At 45.6% G+C, this 14231-nt stretch overlaps 1 long non-coding RNA gene across 1 annotated transcript in view; it reads right to left on the bottom strand.

Annotated features, from left to right (window-relative positions):
• LOC137210841 (uncharacterized) overlaps window positions 1-14231 on the bottom strand; it is a 290832-nt gene that overhangs the window by 30246 nt on the left and 246355 nt on the right. The window contains exon 2 of the long non-coding RNA XR_010936745.1: window positions 637-739. This is a non-coding gene — a long non-coding RNA (uncharacterized lncRNA). The remainder of the gene's footprint in view (window positions 1-636; window positions 740-14231) is intronic.

Below are 14231 nucleotides of genomic sequence, written 5' to 3' on the forward strand. Positions count from 1 at the left end.
TCCCACTACATAGATTTTTCCATCCTACACCTGCCTTTCCGAACCTGACTGCTTCCAGACTTAATTCAAGCATAACCTCTATTAGGAAACCTTCCCTACTTCTCCCGTTTCCTGTAACTCGCTTCCCTCTGGTTCAAGTCCACCAAGTGTCAGTTGCTATAACCTGGAATTTATCATTTTTTGTTACCCTTGAATTGTCTCACGCAGGTCATTTGGTCTCCCTCATGGACAGCTCAGGCGATCTGGGGATGGGGTCACAAAGCATCACTCAGTAAGGAGTAACGGGTGGATGGGAAAACACCCTTCAAACTGGATGGCGGTTATAGCTAAAGGGATAATGCATTCATGTAACTAATCTTCAAAACATTGCCTCAACAGGTGTTGAGTTTCACTTTAAGACACACTGCTCTCACTCTGAATCATTCATTTGTCTGGGGGCGAGAGAGGAAGTGGGCAAAGGGGAAAAGACTGTCAACATTTCGAGACCAGTGTGGCCTGTGTGGCACCAAACAGTAGTTCCCAAATTCGCCGTGCACTGGAATTGCCTGGGTAGTTGATTACAAATAAAAGTCAAAGCCTTAAGACTCATCCCAAAACTACTGGAAAGATAGCCCCGACGTGGGATCGGGAACTCACCTCAATTTTAACAAGCTCCCAGAAGGTTCGGACAGCCACGTTTGCTGCAAGTCTGGGTCGGCATCAGGAAACCCTTCATGGGTTCAAATTCTGGTGCTGAAACCTGAAAGGCAATGAGATTTTGGGTAAGTTGTTTAAACATACTTGTTCCTCATTTACTCATCTGTGAAATGGGAAAACTTAAACCCACGAGCAGTGAGGAGATGGCCCTGTTCTCATTACTGTGCCCTGGTGCGGCTCTGTCCTCTGGACCTGGGAAAACAGCGTCACTTCCCTTAACGGTGGTGGTGGGGGGCTCAGCCCCTTAAGTGCCCATCCTCCTGGAAAAAGAAGACATTGAGAGCACAGATAGACTCTTCAGGGGCAGCTTTAGGAGGTCAAATACATACACCGACAGGAGGACAATCTCAAAGCCCCCCTGGGTCCCCCCAGCCTCGATGTGACCTGAGGTGCTCCTTGGGGCGGGAAGGGATGCGTTGGACTCTATAAACAAACCTATAAACAGGCTTGGAGCTCTGCCTGCGGGGGACCAGGGAGAGGGGTGGATGCCTGAGGGCAGGAGAAGCTGTACACTATTCACTGTAGAAATTATTCTTTCCATCATTCGGGAGAAGCATACATGGGTTGCAAGTGCCTCGTGATTACCCTCACGAGTATCTGAGCCCACTCATGCGTGAGGTACAGGCTGGGCTGCTGTGACAGCGACAGTGACGCCCAGAAGAGAATGGGTCACGCAGGATGGCGGGAGCCCGGGCCGACGGCGCCAAGGCTGGCAGTAATACACAGGGAGGACCTGGGATCTCAGCGTCATCACTCCTGCCTCCGCTCACGTCTGTATCCGCATCTCTTCACTGGTTGTTACACAAGGAGCCCAGGGACCCAGACTGTCTCTATCGTGTCCCCCTGTACATTCTCAGTGTGTCCTGGTCCACGAGGGCGGCTCCCCACCAGCATCCCACCCCGGGAAGAGCAAAGAAATGAGGAGAAGCCACGCTCCCACGACTTGGGATCTGCCCACATCCCTCCTGCTCGGGCTCCGTCTGCTGGAGTCCAGAGCCCACGGCCAGACCGAGATGTAAGGGCGACGGAAAGTGTAGCTTCTACCTGGGAGGCCACGTGTCCAGCTCAAAGCTCTGAAACTACAGTCACAGAGGGGTCAAGCGGCCGTGTCTGCTGCTCCACCCAGAGAAGCTGATCCGCAAGGCGTCTTCCCCCCTGTTCAGAAGAGCCCCTGGGATGGGGAGCTCACGGTCCAATAGTGAGCTCAAGGTGATCAATAATAATAACACTGATTATCAGCTACACGTGTCTTCGATAAAAACAGAAAAATAGGGAAGTGAATGAATTATTACCTAATACATTCTGTTCAGGAGGCAAAAATCGTTCTAACCTGGAATCAATAGGGCAAAAACTAATTAATGAGGATTTTATTGGTGAAAACATTGGAAACTAGTGTGACTCCTAGGAGGTCAAATACATACACCGTCATGAAGCATCCATTCGGCTATCAGTTGCTTCAATTCTTGTACGTCACTTCATATTTTATTAATAATAAAAACAGGATTTGAGTTTGCTCTGTTGAAAATACGTGCACGTGGATACACATTTTTCTAAATAGGCTATGTTAGTGAGATGTATTTTAATGTATACATAATAAAACACACCCTTAAACGTTAAGAAAGAAACGTTTATTAATAGTTCTTGATGACCATCCAAAATTGCTTTGACATAATCTCCAACCTTTCCAAGAGAGATTGCGTGGAATCTCTCCGGTCAGCCTGGGGGGAAGACATCAGGGAGGTTCCTGAGAACTTGTCCATCCCTCATTCAGAGGAGGACCCAGGTAGGACCTTCTGGCTGGGGATCCTCTGTGGGGTGAGCTCACCCAAGGACAAAGCATCCAAGCAAATTACAGGGAGGAAGGAATTTAACGTGCATGAGGTTCTGTTAGGGGTCTCCGTCAGGAGACAGCCCTCATCTAGACTCACGACGGATTCAAGACAGAGCGCACCATTGCAGCTCAGAAGTTTTTCGAAGTGCTTTTAAATTATTCTCATCTCAGTTACAGAGGAAGATGGCAGATCTCTACCAGTGAGTCGCTGAGTGAAACCACATGGGACAGAAAGTGCAGAGAGCATCCTGCTGGACCAAAATTACAGGAGTAATTTAAGAAGTCAGAAATCCATGACCCTAGTTGGAATCTGACCAGCGAACCAGGATTAACACCCCGACGCCTTTAGGTAAAGTGCCAAGAACTCGTTAATGACCTAACCACTTAGGGTCTCAGGGTACTGATTACCAGGGGCGGCTGAACACCCCTAGACCTGCCACTGGGGTAACAGCTCCGTGTAAATTACCGTCACGACTTGTGAATAACATTGGTATTTAATTCCTTAACTGTTTGTGTGAGTCCACTTGGAGGAAAATATGAACATTTTATCATCGTATATTTAATAATGAAGTAAAATTTAAACTCAAGAGAAAAACCCTTAAATATAGGAGAAAACTTTTTTTTTTTCCAGTCCAGCTTAGGTCTTAGTTGAACTCCCACTCAGCGTTGAAAACCAAAATCTGAATGACAAATGACACACTGGAAAATACTGATTAGCGCTCCGTGTGCAGACTAGGAATAGCTATAGATAGATAGCCAAGAACTCTGGGAGCGTTTGGCTGTATACGCACCAATGCTTCTGAATCGCTAAAGCTCAGTTTACTTGGGATTTCTATGAAATTGAGCAAAAGAAGCCACATGAGAACAGACATGCTGGGCTGACTGTGTTATTGTTCCCATCTGTTCACTCCCTTCCCTAGAAGATGGCCTTCCTGCCGCTGTTCTATGGCTGGCGTTGCCTCCGTGTAGACAGAACACACCTCCCCTCGCCACTGTATGGCCTGGCCATGTGGCTTTGTGGGACAGATGACGAGGGAGCAGATGTGACTGTGTGCAGAAGTACTGCAGGCTTCCCACCAGCTTTTGCACACGTTTCTGCTCTCCAAGCATGACTTGTCCCAATGGATACTGTTCCTTCAGCCTAAGACCAAGAATCAGACATCCGACGCAGGGCCAAGCAGCCCCAAGGAGAGCTACGGCAGCGACAGCCAACTGTAGTCACCAGCAGGAGATGCTGAGAAGAAATAAACATTATTGGAGGCCATGGAGGCTTAGGGACTGTTTGTTACCACAGAGAGGCTGCCTAGTACATATTCGTCCTTGGTGAAGGGTCCATAAAAATCACGTCACAGAAAATCATTGTTCAAATAAAAATTGACCATAGGACCAGAGGAGAAGATGTGTCTGTACAGCAAGTAATACCCATTCCTCACTTGGAAGTGGAAAATCCTCTTCTCTCTACTTCCAGGTCCATCTGACTTACACGTCACCGTATGATAAAACCAGTAGCTTGTGGTCACAGAGCCAGGACGTAAAGCAAGTTTCTCTGGTGATTCTTTACTTCTCTTATAACTGTTTTCAGATCTTCTCCTACCATCTCTCAGTTGTCCTGGATCCTCATTACAAAATTGTAGACACTCCAAAAACATCCTCCCTCCCTCCCTATGCCCCGCATCCTTAGGACACACGTGCCAACACACAGGAAACGTCAGGACGCCAAGAACTCTAGGAAGGGTTCCCAAAGTATCATGGAAATACTAGAAAATCAGGGCAGAGTTAAGAGGGAGTTATTTGGGTTGCGGGGTGGTAATGATCTCTCCGGCACGTCTACAGTCATACCTAGACCAAAGATTACTGGCTACTAGTTTTAAACATAAAATCATCCTGTCTGAAAGATTCAAAATGCTGGGGCAATTCCACAGAAAATAACAGAACCATGGAATGAGTCCAAAAGTCATAGAAACCCAATAGCCAGGTGGAAAGCTCTCCCAAGCCTTTGAAGAAGTCGCTAGGGGAAGACGGGGAATGAAGACATTCCTCCCCTCCTCTGTTCGTCTAAACATTTGCGATGGTTTTCTGAACAAGGCAGAGCAGCTGCTTTCCAGCCAGCGGATCAACGTGTGAGCAGGTGACGATGGCTGCTCTCCAAGAGGAGCCCGTCAGGCACCAGAGTGCAAAGGGGAAAACTAGAATGTATGGGGTGAGTAGGTGTTGAAACAGCTACACAACGTTTCCAAAGGTTCAGCGAAGATCACTGCAGGTTGTGTGCTGGAGCTGGGAAAATGTTTCAATTGGGAGGGTTTCCATTTCTGCCTGTAGTGCTTCTCCAACTTTAAGTTCATACCTTCATCACTAAGACATTTTGGGGGAAACAATAGCTCCCATTGTTCTTCCTCTCCTCTGTGAACTCTTGATGAATCCACAGAGTACACTGGGGTCCTTTCATTTTTCTCTGGTTCCCAGCACAAAACTCTGTGGCATCTTCTTTATTAACAGCCAAATGTCTATGAGCCTACCTTTCTGGCACAGGTACTTTTGATTTGAAATGCCATCGATAGATTGAATTATGTTCCACTTTCTCAAAAAAACAATCCCATCGGCACAGTAAAATGTATTGAGTTTGATGCGTTTGGCTGCAAAAACTTTCATTTGGCCAAGGCTACGTAGTCTGAGGTCTCCAAGTGTAAATTATGATGTTATTTGAGATGAAGTACAGAGTCATTTGTGGGGCCCAGGACGACACATGATGTAATCTTATACTCTATCTGCAGGTGTGATATTGGACTCTATGAGGACGGGCACCTGGTATCAATGTTCAGTCTGGCATTGTTTCAACACAGCCGACCATGGCTGAAGAAGACGAAAATAAAATAGCACCGAGCTACAGCAGATTTTTTTTTTTTAATAAGAGAAACGATGAGCAACCATTACAATGAGCTCGATGGTGTCTGATTAGTCGCTTTCCCTGAACAGCACAAAAATCTCCCTCTTTACAGTAATACTCTCAGGGCTATGAGAAGATAGAAACAAAGCCATCTCATGAATAATAATAAATGTAAAAATAATAATATGGGGATGTTCACATGTGAAAATGATACTGATATTGAAGACTTCATTCTTTAAGTGCAGTTGATGGTTATTTCCTGGGCCGTATGTTTTCCCTTTACAGCTAGTATTTTCTTGAGGAATGTCTGTCTCTACCTCTAGTCTCTAAGCCAAAGGAGGGAAAGGACCCCGCACAGCACGTAATAGTGGTCCATGCCTATTTGCTGAAGGAGTGGCTGAATTCACTCATGGAGAAGAGAAAATCACCATCACGTATGAAAACGGAACCTACGACCTCTTTCCTGCTGAGCTGTCTGCCCTGATGGGTAAAAGCACCCTCAAGGTTCATAGCGACGACCAGATGTGTCAGCAGATGGAAGATGATCTTTTAAGTATCTAGAGGGAAAGGGAAACATGACCTGCCGACGTGATTTCCAATCACCTAAGCACTCTGACATGTTTAGATGTTAGGAAAACTTATAAAATTGATCCTGCTAACGTTAATGGGAATTCAAATTATACGGCTTGATTAATGAGGAATCCAGATTGATTGGCATGATCAAGCCGACCGGCAATTACCTACTCGATCAATCAGGGTGTGATTCTCCACGACAGAAGAGGGCGGTCGAGCTTCGAGCCTCTATTTCCAATGGTTCTAGGAAGATGAAAACCTGCCACGTAACTTATTTAATTCCCTCCCTAAAGGAAAGAAGTGACTTCACTTGTTGAAAATTCAAAGATCTCTAAGCTGTTATCTCATTTGATCCTTGTAACGTCCCCAGAAGGCAAGTAGGGATTCTGGGCACTCCGTGTGGAACAGGAAGCAGGTTCAGCCCCGCGGGGATCCTGGGTCCCGTGTTTCTTGCCCAACACGGGCTGCCTCTCTAGAAGGTTCAGGGTCACTCAAGTCCCCACCTCGTCACAGGTACTCGGGGCACGTATCTTCAGAAGTGAGGTGACCTAGAACTGAGCTGTGTCACCCCACTCCCTGCTGGTGCCACCTCGTGAAACACGTGAACTCAAGGTAAGTTGATCTCTCCCATAAGCTCCACCCTTTTGAAGATCAAAGCTGGCATCTCATCGGCTCTAACTTACGTGCCAGTGGCAAACAGAAGACATTGCAGGGTCTTCCTCCAAACAGAGTACCGGGTACACAGGAGGCTCCTCACGGTCACATCCAACCAGATGGTCCAGCAAGCACAGAGAGGGCTGAAGCCACTGCATCGAAGCAGGCTTCCTCGGTGACAGTTTTCTGAAGTGCTGGTGAGTATCGGATAACATCTCAAAGCATTTTTTAAAAATCAGGGAAGTGTTGTTCCTGCCTACATCTTTTAAAATATATTTATTATTTTTTTTTATAAGCAGGTATTCATTTTTAATTAATTAATTAATTATTTTTGGCTGTGTTGGGTCTTCGTTTCTGTGCGAGGGCTTTCTCTAGTTGCGGCGAGCGGGGGCCACTCTTCATCGCAGTGCGCGGGCCTCTCACTATCGTGGCCTCTCTTGTTGCGGAGCACAGGCTCCAGACGCGCAGGCTCAGTAGTTGTGGCTCACGGGCCTAGTTGCTCCGCAGCATGTGGGATCCTCCCAGACCAGGGCTCGAACCCGTGTCCCCTGCATTGGCTGGCAGATTCTCAACCACTGCTCCACCGGGGAAGCCCCCCTGCCTACATTTGAATTCACACCCTGTTGCTTAGCAAACCCAACTCTAGGGAAGCTTTCAACAACTTTTGAGAAATCCTCTCAAAGCCATTTTATACATGTTTATTGAGGTTGTTTTTATCCTTTGTAACTTCCTGGAGGAATAAAAATGGTACAAATCATTGAGGAAAAGATACATATTTATTTATTCACTCACTAGTCAAAACTTTGGAATTTCATATAATGAAAAACAATACTGAAAGCTAGAGGGGAGAAAGGAACAAGAGGGAAACAGAGAGGTTTCCATTTCTCCCTACCAAGGTCCTGAACAGAAACACAGGGACACCCGAGATGAAGGTGTGTCGGGTTGCATGAACTTGCTGGTGTCCACGGGGTGAAGCTAGGTCTGCTGCATTTAAAACCATTAGAAGAGAGAGAAAGGTTAAGGAACGTGTGAGGAACTAGTAAGAGGCCACTTAGGTCTAGTCAACTCTCCAGACTTGGACAGCCATTTCCCTAAAGATTCAAGGGCTACGGTTGAAATGAGGCAGCTGAGAAACACAAATAGACACCAGAAAGGTTTCAGAAAACACAGATATCCAAAGCAAAGACGGGAATGATAAGTATGTCATCAATCCTCTTGATCATTGAAAAAACTAAGGAATGAATGACTTGACAAATAATTGGTGGAAACCTAGAAAAACCAGCGTTTACTGGGAGCATATAATAGCCGACCCAGGAAAAGTTATTATAAATGGTATTAACTGGTGGGTATTTCATGATGGGACAAATGGGTGAACTGTTTTTTTTTTTAGTTTAAATAAATTGAATAATTTATAATGAAATAATAAAAACTTATAAAATTATAAAATGATATTTACTTTTATGAATGTTCACCTAAGATTAAAGGAATATTATGAACATATTTATCTAAGTTTGAAAAAGACATCTGACAAGTTTCATACGATATCTTTGTATACAAGAGGGATAAGAACGGGACTGATTATGGTCCTACTCAGGGTAGCCCATGTGCCATAACAAACAACCCTTGATTTGCAACGGCTGGCTATAACACAGGTTTATTTCTCCTATATATGACAGTCCAGTGTGGATCAGTAGAGGGACTCTGAGGGATGCCAGCAATCCTGGCTCAAACCTCTCTCCCTCTTGTAGCTGTGCCTCCCCTGGGTCTCCAGAGATAAGGAGAACTAGAAAGGATTGAGCAGGAGAGGCTTTTGAGCATCATGCCTGGAAGTGGCTCCCATCACTGCCACTCTCATTCTACAGTCTCAGGGCCACACCTATCTGCAAAGGAGGTTGGGAAACGAGGTCCAGCAGTAGATAGAAGAAGTCAAGGAAAGCATGGAAAACATGAATAATAGTGAGCATCAGCAGTTCTCGCCACAACCCAAGTACAGTGATGGTTGCATCTACAGTGCTTTGATTAATAAATCTTATGTTGGATATCACTTGGCCCTGTTACACCTAATATTTTTATAAACAACATAATCAGAAGGCTAGAAGTGTTCATCTAACTTTCAAATAACACACAATTTTGGGGAAAAGAACTAATAAGCTGGATCAGTGGCTAGCAAACTTGTTCTATAAGAGACCACAGAGTAAATATTTTAGCCTTTGGGGGTCACACAGTCTCTGTCCTGACTAATCAACTCTGCCATGGTAGGGCAGAAGCAGCCATAGACATGTAAAAATATGGGTGTGGCTCTGTTCCCCCCAAAAAAAATGTTTGCAAAAAGAGGCCACTGCCTAGATTTGGTCCACAGGTTGTAATCTGGTAATCCCTGGGCTAGGAGGCAGGAATGAGAATCCATAATAAACAGTGCGATGGATTCGAAACTAAGAGGATTACATCTAACCCAATTATGTTTACAATTCTTCACGCAGAAGATGTAGTTCTTGTGTGGCATGACTTTACACAAACTCTGTTCTACCAAAACACGAAAGGAGTTAACAGTGCAGTGAGGCCACGTGAAGGTCATGAAAAGGGTGTGGTAACAGGGGAAGTTCCAGTTACACAAAGAGCCTCTCATCCCATCCTGTGACATGGCCCATTGTTGTGTGCCCCTAGGGAACACCAGCCACTGTCTCCCAAGAGGCCATTAACTTGGTGAGTGTGCCAACGTCTCAGGATGGACCTTTGGCCCAGAAACCTGATTTATCCCTCAGAAATAGGGACGTTCATGTATTTTCACCCATATATGTTGAAGAAGCTTCAGAAAGTTAGAACTGCCCATCAACATCGTGGCCAGCCTTGCTAAGTGAGAAGTAAGCTTCCTGGCCCTGGAAGGGATCAAACAGCCTCTGTGACCCCCTTTCACAATGGTGTTAGCAAATTCTGTAATTGGGGGGAAAGGTCAGATATGACAACCTTCCTGAACCTTATCAACTCTACAGAATGTGAGTCTAAACTGCAAAATAAATGAGCCTCAGCTACTATTTTCCCTCTTCCATATTCACCACAACTGGGTGTTTGGGAAGAGAAAACATGTTCTCTTGAGAAATTTTTCCTGACACTGGTTTCAAAGTTCTTCCTGCCCTTCCATGCCAAACCACCACCCATGGATCCTGCCACAGAATCCTGGAATCGTAGAGTCAGAAAAGCCATGTGAAGAGTCTCCATCCACATTCCCCCCCGGGGGGAAATCTCCTTGGCATCAGCACTGACCAGTGGCCATTAGCCTCTGCTTGGACACATCCAGGCCAGGGGCACAGCCCCACTCCTCCCACAATGCATCTGCTCACTGGAAAACCCATCTATGAGTCCAGCTCAAGCACATCCTCCTGCAAGCTTCATCTACTGGTCCCAGATTTTGCTGTAGCAAAATCGTTCCATTTCAGTAGCTCTCCAACTCCAATGATCGTTTAATTTGAAGTCCAGTCTGCGCTTCAGGGCAATACTTTGCTACCACGCTCATAGGAATCCACTCTCTGAAGGGGACAGCTCTGTTGATGAAAATACGTGGGTATGCATGACGTCTATTATTATTATTATTAAGTATAACAATAGCCACCGTTTATTAACTGCTTCGTGCTAAACAGACAGGAATCAGGTAAGTCATTTATGTGTATTATCGCTAATCCTCACAACCGTTAGAGCAGGTATGATACCCATTTTATAGCTAAATAACTGAGACTCAGACAGTTCAGTGACCGTAAACAGCACAGTCAGGATCTGGAGTCAAGTGGGTCTGATCCTAAGAGCGCCCTCCTTCCATTTGCCTCCAGGTGACTTGTTACACGTGTCCAGGTAAACTGTACCTTCGTCCCATTGAGTGGTTTGTCATCACATCTTTTCCCATTTGTGGTATAACCACACTGTGTTGTAGCCCAGCGAATCAGTGACTTCTAACCAGCCTGTACAAAGCGAAGGTAAACCGAATAAACGCACTTGCCAAATCCCAGCTGAGGCAGGAAGGATACTTTGGTTTGCATCAAGGACAATTTCCATGAAAACGCGAAGTTTAAAAGAGAATGTGAGGGACTATACTCGACATTCTGTAATGACCTATAAGGGAAAAGAATCTGAAAAAGAATATACATATTCATAACTCATTCATATATATTCATAACTGAATCACTGTGCTGTATACCTAAAACTAACACGGTAATGTAAATCAGCTATACTCAATAATAAACAAGTAAGTAAATAAATAAGAATGTGAGCATCTGTCTACTCCAGTGTGTTCCAGTTTGGGGGAACAGAGCATTACGTGTCGTAAGCATTTAAACATTGCAAATCTCACTAGTGTGTGTGGATTCGAAAAATCAAGAGAGACGCCTGTGGACTATTTCATCCCAAATATGCTTAGCAAGGCTTCAAACAGTGTTACTAAAACTGAGAAAACAAGCCCATGGACCAAAGGCTGATGACGTGCAAGAGCCCTGGATCCAATGGCTGATGATACGCAAGTGTGGAAGGAAACATTCTTCTAAACTGTTATGAGGTGCCGCCACACAGGAAATCCAACAGACATTTTCTTTTTTTTTTCTTTTTTTTTTTTTTTTTTTGCGGTACGCGGGCCTCTCACTGCTGTGGCCTCTCCTGTTGCGGAGCACAGGCTCCGGACGCGCAGGCTCAGCGGCCACGGCTCACGGGCCCAGTCGCTCCGCGGCATGTGGGATCCTCCCGGACCGGGGCACGAACCCGTGTCCCCTGCATCGGCAGGCGGAGACTCTCAACCACTGCGCCACCAGGGAAGCCCGAGAAAGACATATTAATTATACCTGGCATGTTATCCCAAAGAGCCGGAGAATGTGCTTTTTTTTTTTGTCTTTTTGGATGGGAGGACAGTAAATCAAGATGATATGTGCAGATGATGCTGAGATCTGGGTGTGCTGTTTTCATCTGAAAAATCTTGTCACACTAATTCTTCCCCAAATTGCTATCTTCTCTGTACATAAACCCAAACCTTCATTTCAAACAACTGGCCCAATACAAATAGCTACTAAGCTCAGCTCTGCTATGGGCCCTATTGCTCAACTATGCAAAACCTTTCCAAAACGACCCTACCCCTCTGAGTCGCGTTTTAATCTTTTTCACAAGCTCCCTCTTACACACCGATGTCCACTTTGGCTTATCATTTTTCTACCTCCTGAAAGGAGATGTTCATCTTTCCTGGACTCCTTCCAGCCCTGACGATGAAAGCCTAAGCCATCTTAAGACGCCTGGTCTGCTGAAGGAACCAAAGGGGACAGAATATGACTGAAATGTAGACCACCCTAGAAAGTCTGAAAACCCCGGGACCCTGAGTCAGAAGCTGGAGGCTGGTGTCGGCTGAGCACGGATGTGCCTTGGGAACTTGGGTGCAGAGCTAACGTAAAGGCACTGAGGTCTGACACCAAGTCCCCGGCAGCCACGGGTTTGGAGGGAGACGTACCGAGCCTTCCCTTTGGGTCTGAGGGTGTGTCTGCCCCGGAGGTGCTCGCCGGGGCAGCTGATGGTGAGGCTGCTTTGCAGACCAGGTGCCCTGGGGAGCCTTCAGGCTGCAGGGGGTTCCGGGGGGTGGTGCTCTCCACTGGCCCCAGGGTCCCCCAGCTCTCCATCCCTTCACTTGGCCGGGCAGACCAGGCTTCTCGTGTTTCCTGGGTTCACAACCCCTCACCGCCTTGCACAAGCTCTCCCCTCCGACTGTGACTCTCACTTCCGAAATCAGCCCGAACAATTCTTCTCTGATGAGCTCTCCTCTGAGCCCCGGACAAGGCAGGGCTCCCTGCAACCGACCCTGTGGGCCACGTCCTTGCTCTGCCCGGTGCCCAGCAGCCCTGGAGGTGGGTTCAGTGACGACTCCTCTGCTCTGAGAACTCTGGAGCAGAGTCCAGCCTGGCCCAGTAGGTAGAGACTGGTTGACCACCAGAGCTCAGCTTCCTTCTAACCCTGAGTGGAGACCGTGTCCTGTCATGTCAGCATTTCCCAGACTATGTGTCTCCAACACATAGTATTTCAAAAATATTTATTGAATAAATGAATGAGTAACCGGGGCATATATTTCTAATTTATAACATGACATGGAGACAATCAAGTTCCTGGAGCTATGTATTGTCCTTTAAAAACTTCTTGTGTTTTTAAACAAAATGCCCACGATATAAAATGATTCCTCAAAGAGCAAACACACGGTAGCCCTACTTTCCTTTTTTCTTTAAGACCACCTACCGAAAACAAGTCAGTTGTGACACGAAAAGTTCGATCAGCCATCGGTGTGGGTTTGGTATATTTTCGATGATCACAATTGAAGGGTTTCTTCTTTTCTTAAAGTAAATCCAAACTTTAAAAAAAATCTAATTTGAATTTGGGAAGGCTCCAAAAAATAAGTGCATCGTTGTATATTTTTATCCCTAAAATGAAATGGATTTGAGGATCTTGCTCTGATCATCAATCCAGAGGCATTCGAACTAGTAGAAACCATGAAAGCAAAGACATATGGATAGAAAGGTGAAAAAATAATCTATGTAGAGTACTATCTTTCAAAATCTGAAAGCAGGCATCATGTCTTAGATTTCTTTCTCTGGAGTGAAAACACACCAATCAGGACTGAGGCTGGGTGAGTGGGGAGGAGTGAAGAGGGGAAGCTTCCCCCAGATATTTGTGTTTTTAAACGAATGAAATGCTGACAACTTGATGATAACCAGGTTGCTTTCTCACTGTTACCACAATGAGGACAATTTACTTAGTCAGTACTTACGAGTGAGAGTTTTTTAAAAATGTACTTAATCTAAACTGTTTGTTATAGCAGATGATCTATATTAAAATGTACAGATGTTAAAGGTAATAAAAATCAAGATATTCTGGAAAGTATAGAGGACATTTTCCCAAGCTGTTTGCAATTGTTTCTATCCTTTTTTTTTTTCTTTTTGCATTTAATCACCTGGTAAATCAGCAAATTAATGGCAACCTGAGTTCACCTTGGATAAATGCTCATACTTTGCCTAGATAGAAACTCCACCAGCTTTTAACTTGTTAAGTATACATGTGGCCCATCTACAAGGAAGACAAGTAAGCCAACAGTTTCTGCGCACAGGTAGAAATGTCACAACACCTGGAGACAACGGTGACACAGCTAAGAATCTGCATATTCCTCTCCCTATAACCAATGACAGCTCTGGCAGCAATGATGTAAAACCCTTCCACGTGCTTGAACTACATCCCTGCCTGGAGCTTACCAAGCTGAAGGGAGAGTCATTCAAACATTTTAAAATTCATTATGTGCTGTCACTGCCACCTCTCCAGCCAAACAAATCCTGACTTCCTGGCGTCTGTGGGAACAGCGATACATCCTGCTACGAGGGACCTCAGGTCTGAGGGGCATGGCGGCAGAGACACGGAATCTGCCGGGTGGAAGTTCCCATCGGGCTGAGCTGCCTTTTCTGCAAGAACAAAGCAAGAAAGCAGAGAAAAGGAAAAGAAGAGATGAAAAGAGAAGACACTGGGGCACGACAAATCACACTGACCGCGGACTCGTCGGGTCCTGCAGCTGTGCACAGGGGAAGGAACAGGTTCCTT

Source organism: Pseudorca crassidens, chromosome 18 (assembly GCF_039906515.1).
Source record: "Pseudorca crassidens isolate mPseCra1 chromosome 18, mPseCra1.hap1, whole genome shotgun sequence".
Classification (NCBI taxonomy): domain Eukaryota; kingdom Metazoa; phylum Chordata; class Mammalia; order Artiodactyla; family Delphinidae; genus Pseudorca; species Pseudorca crassidens.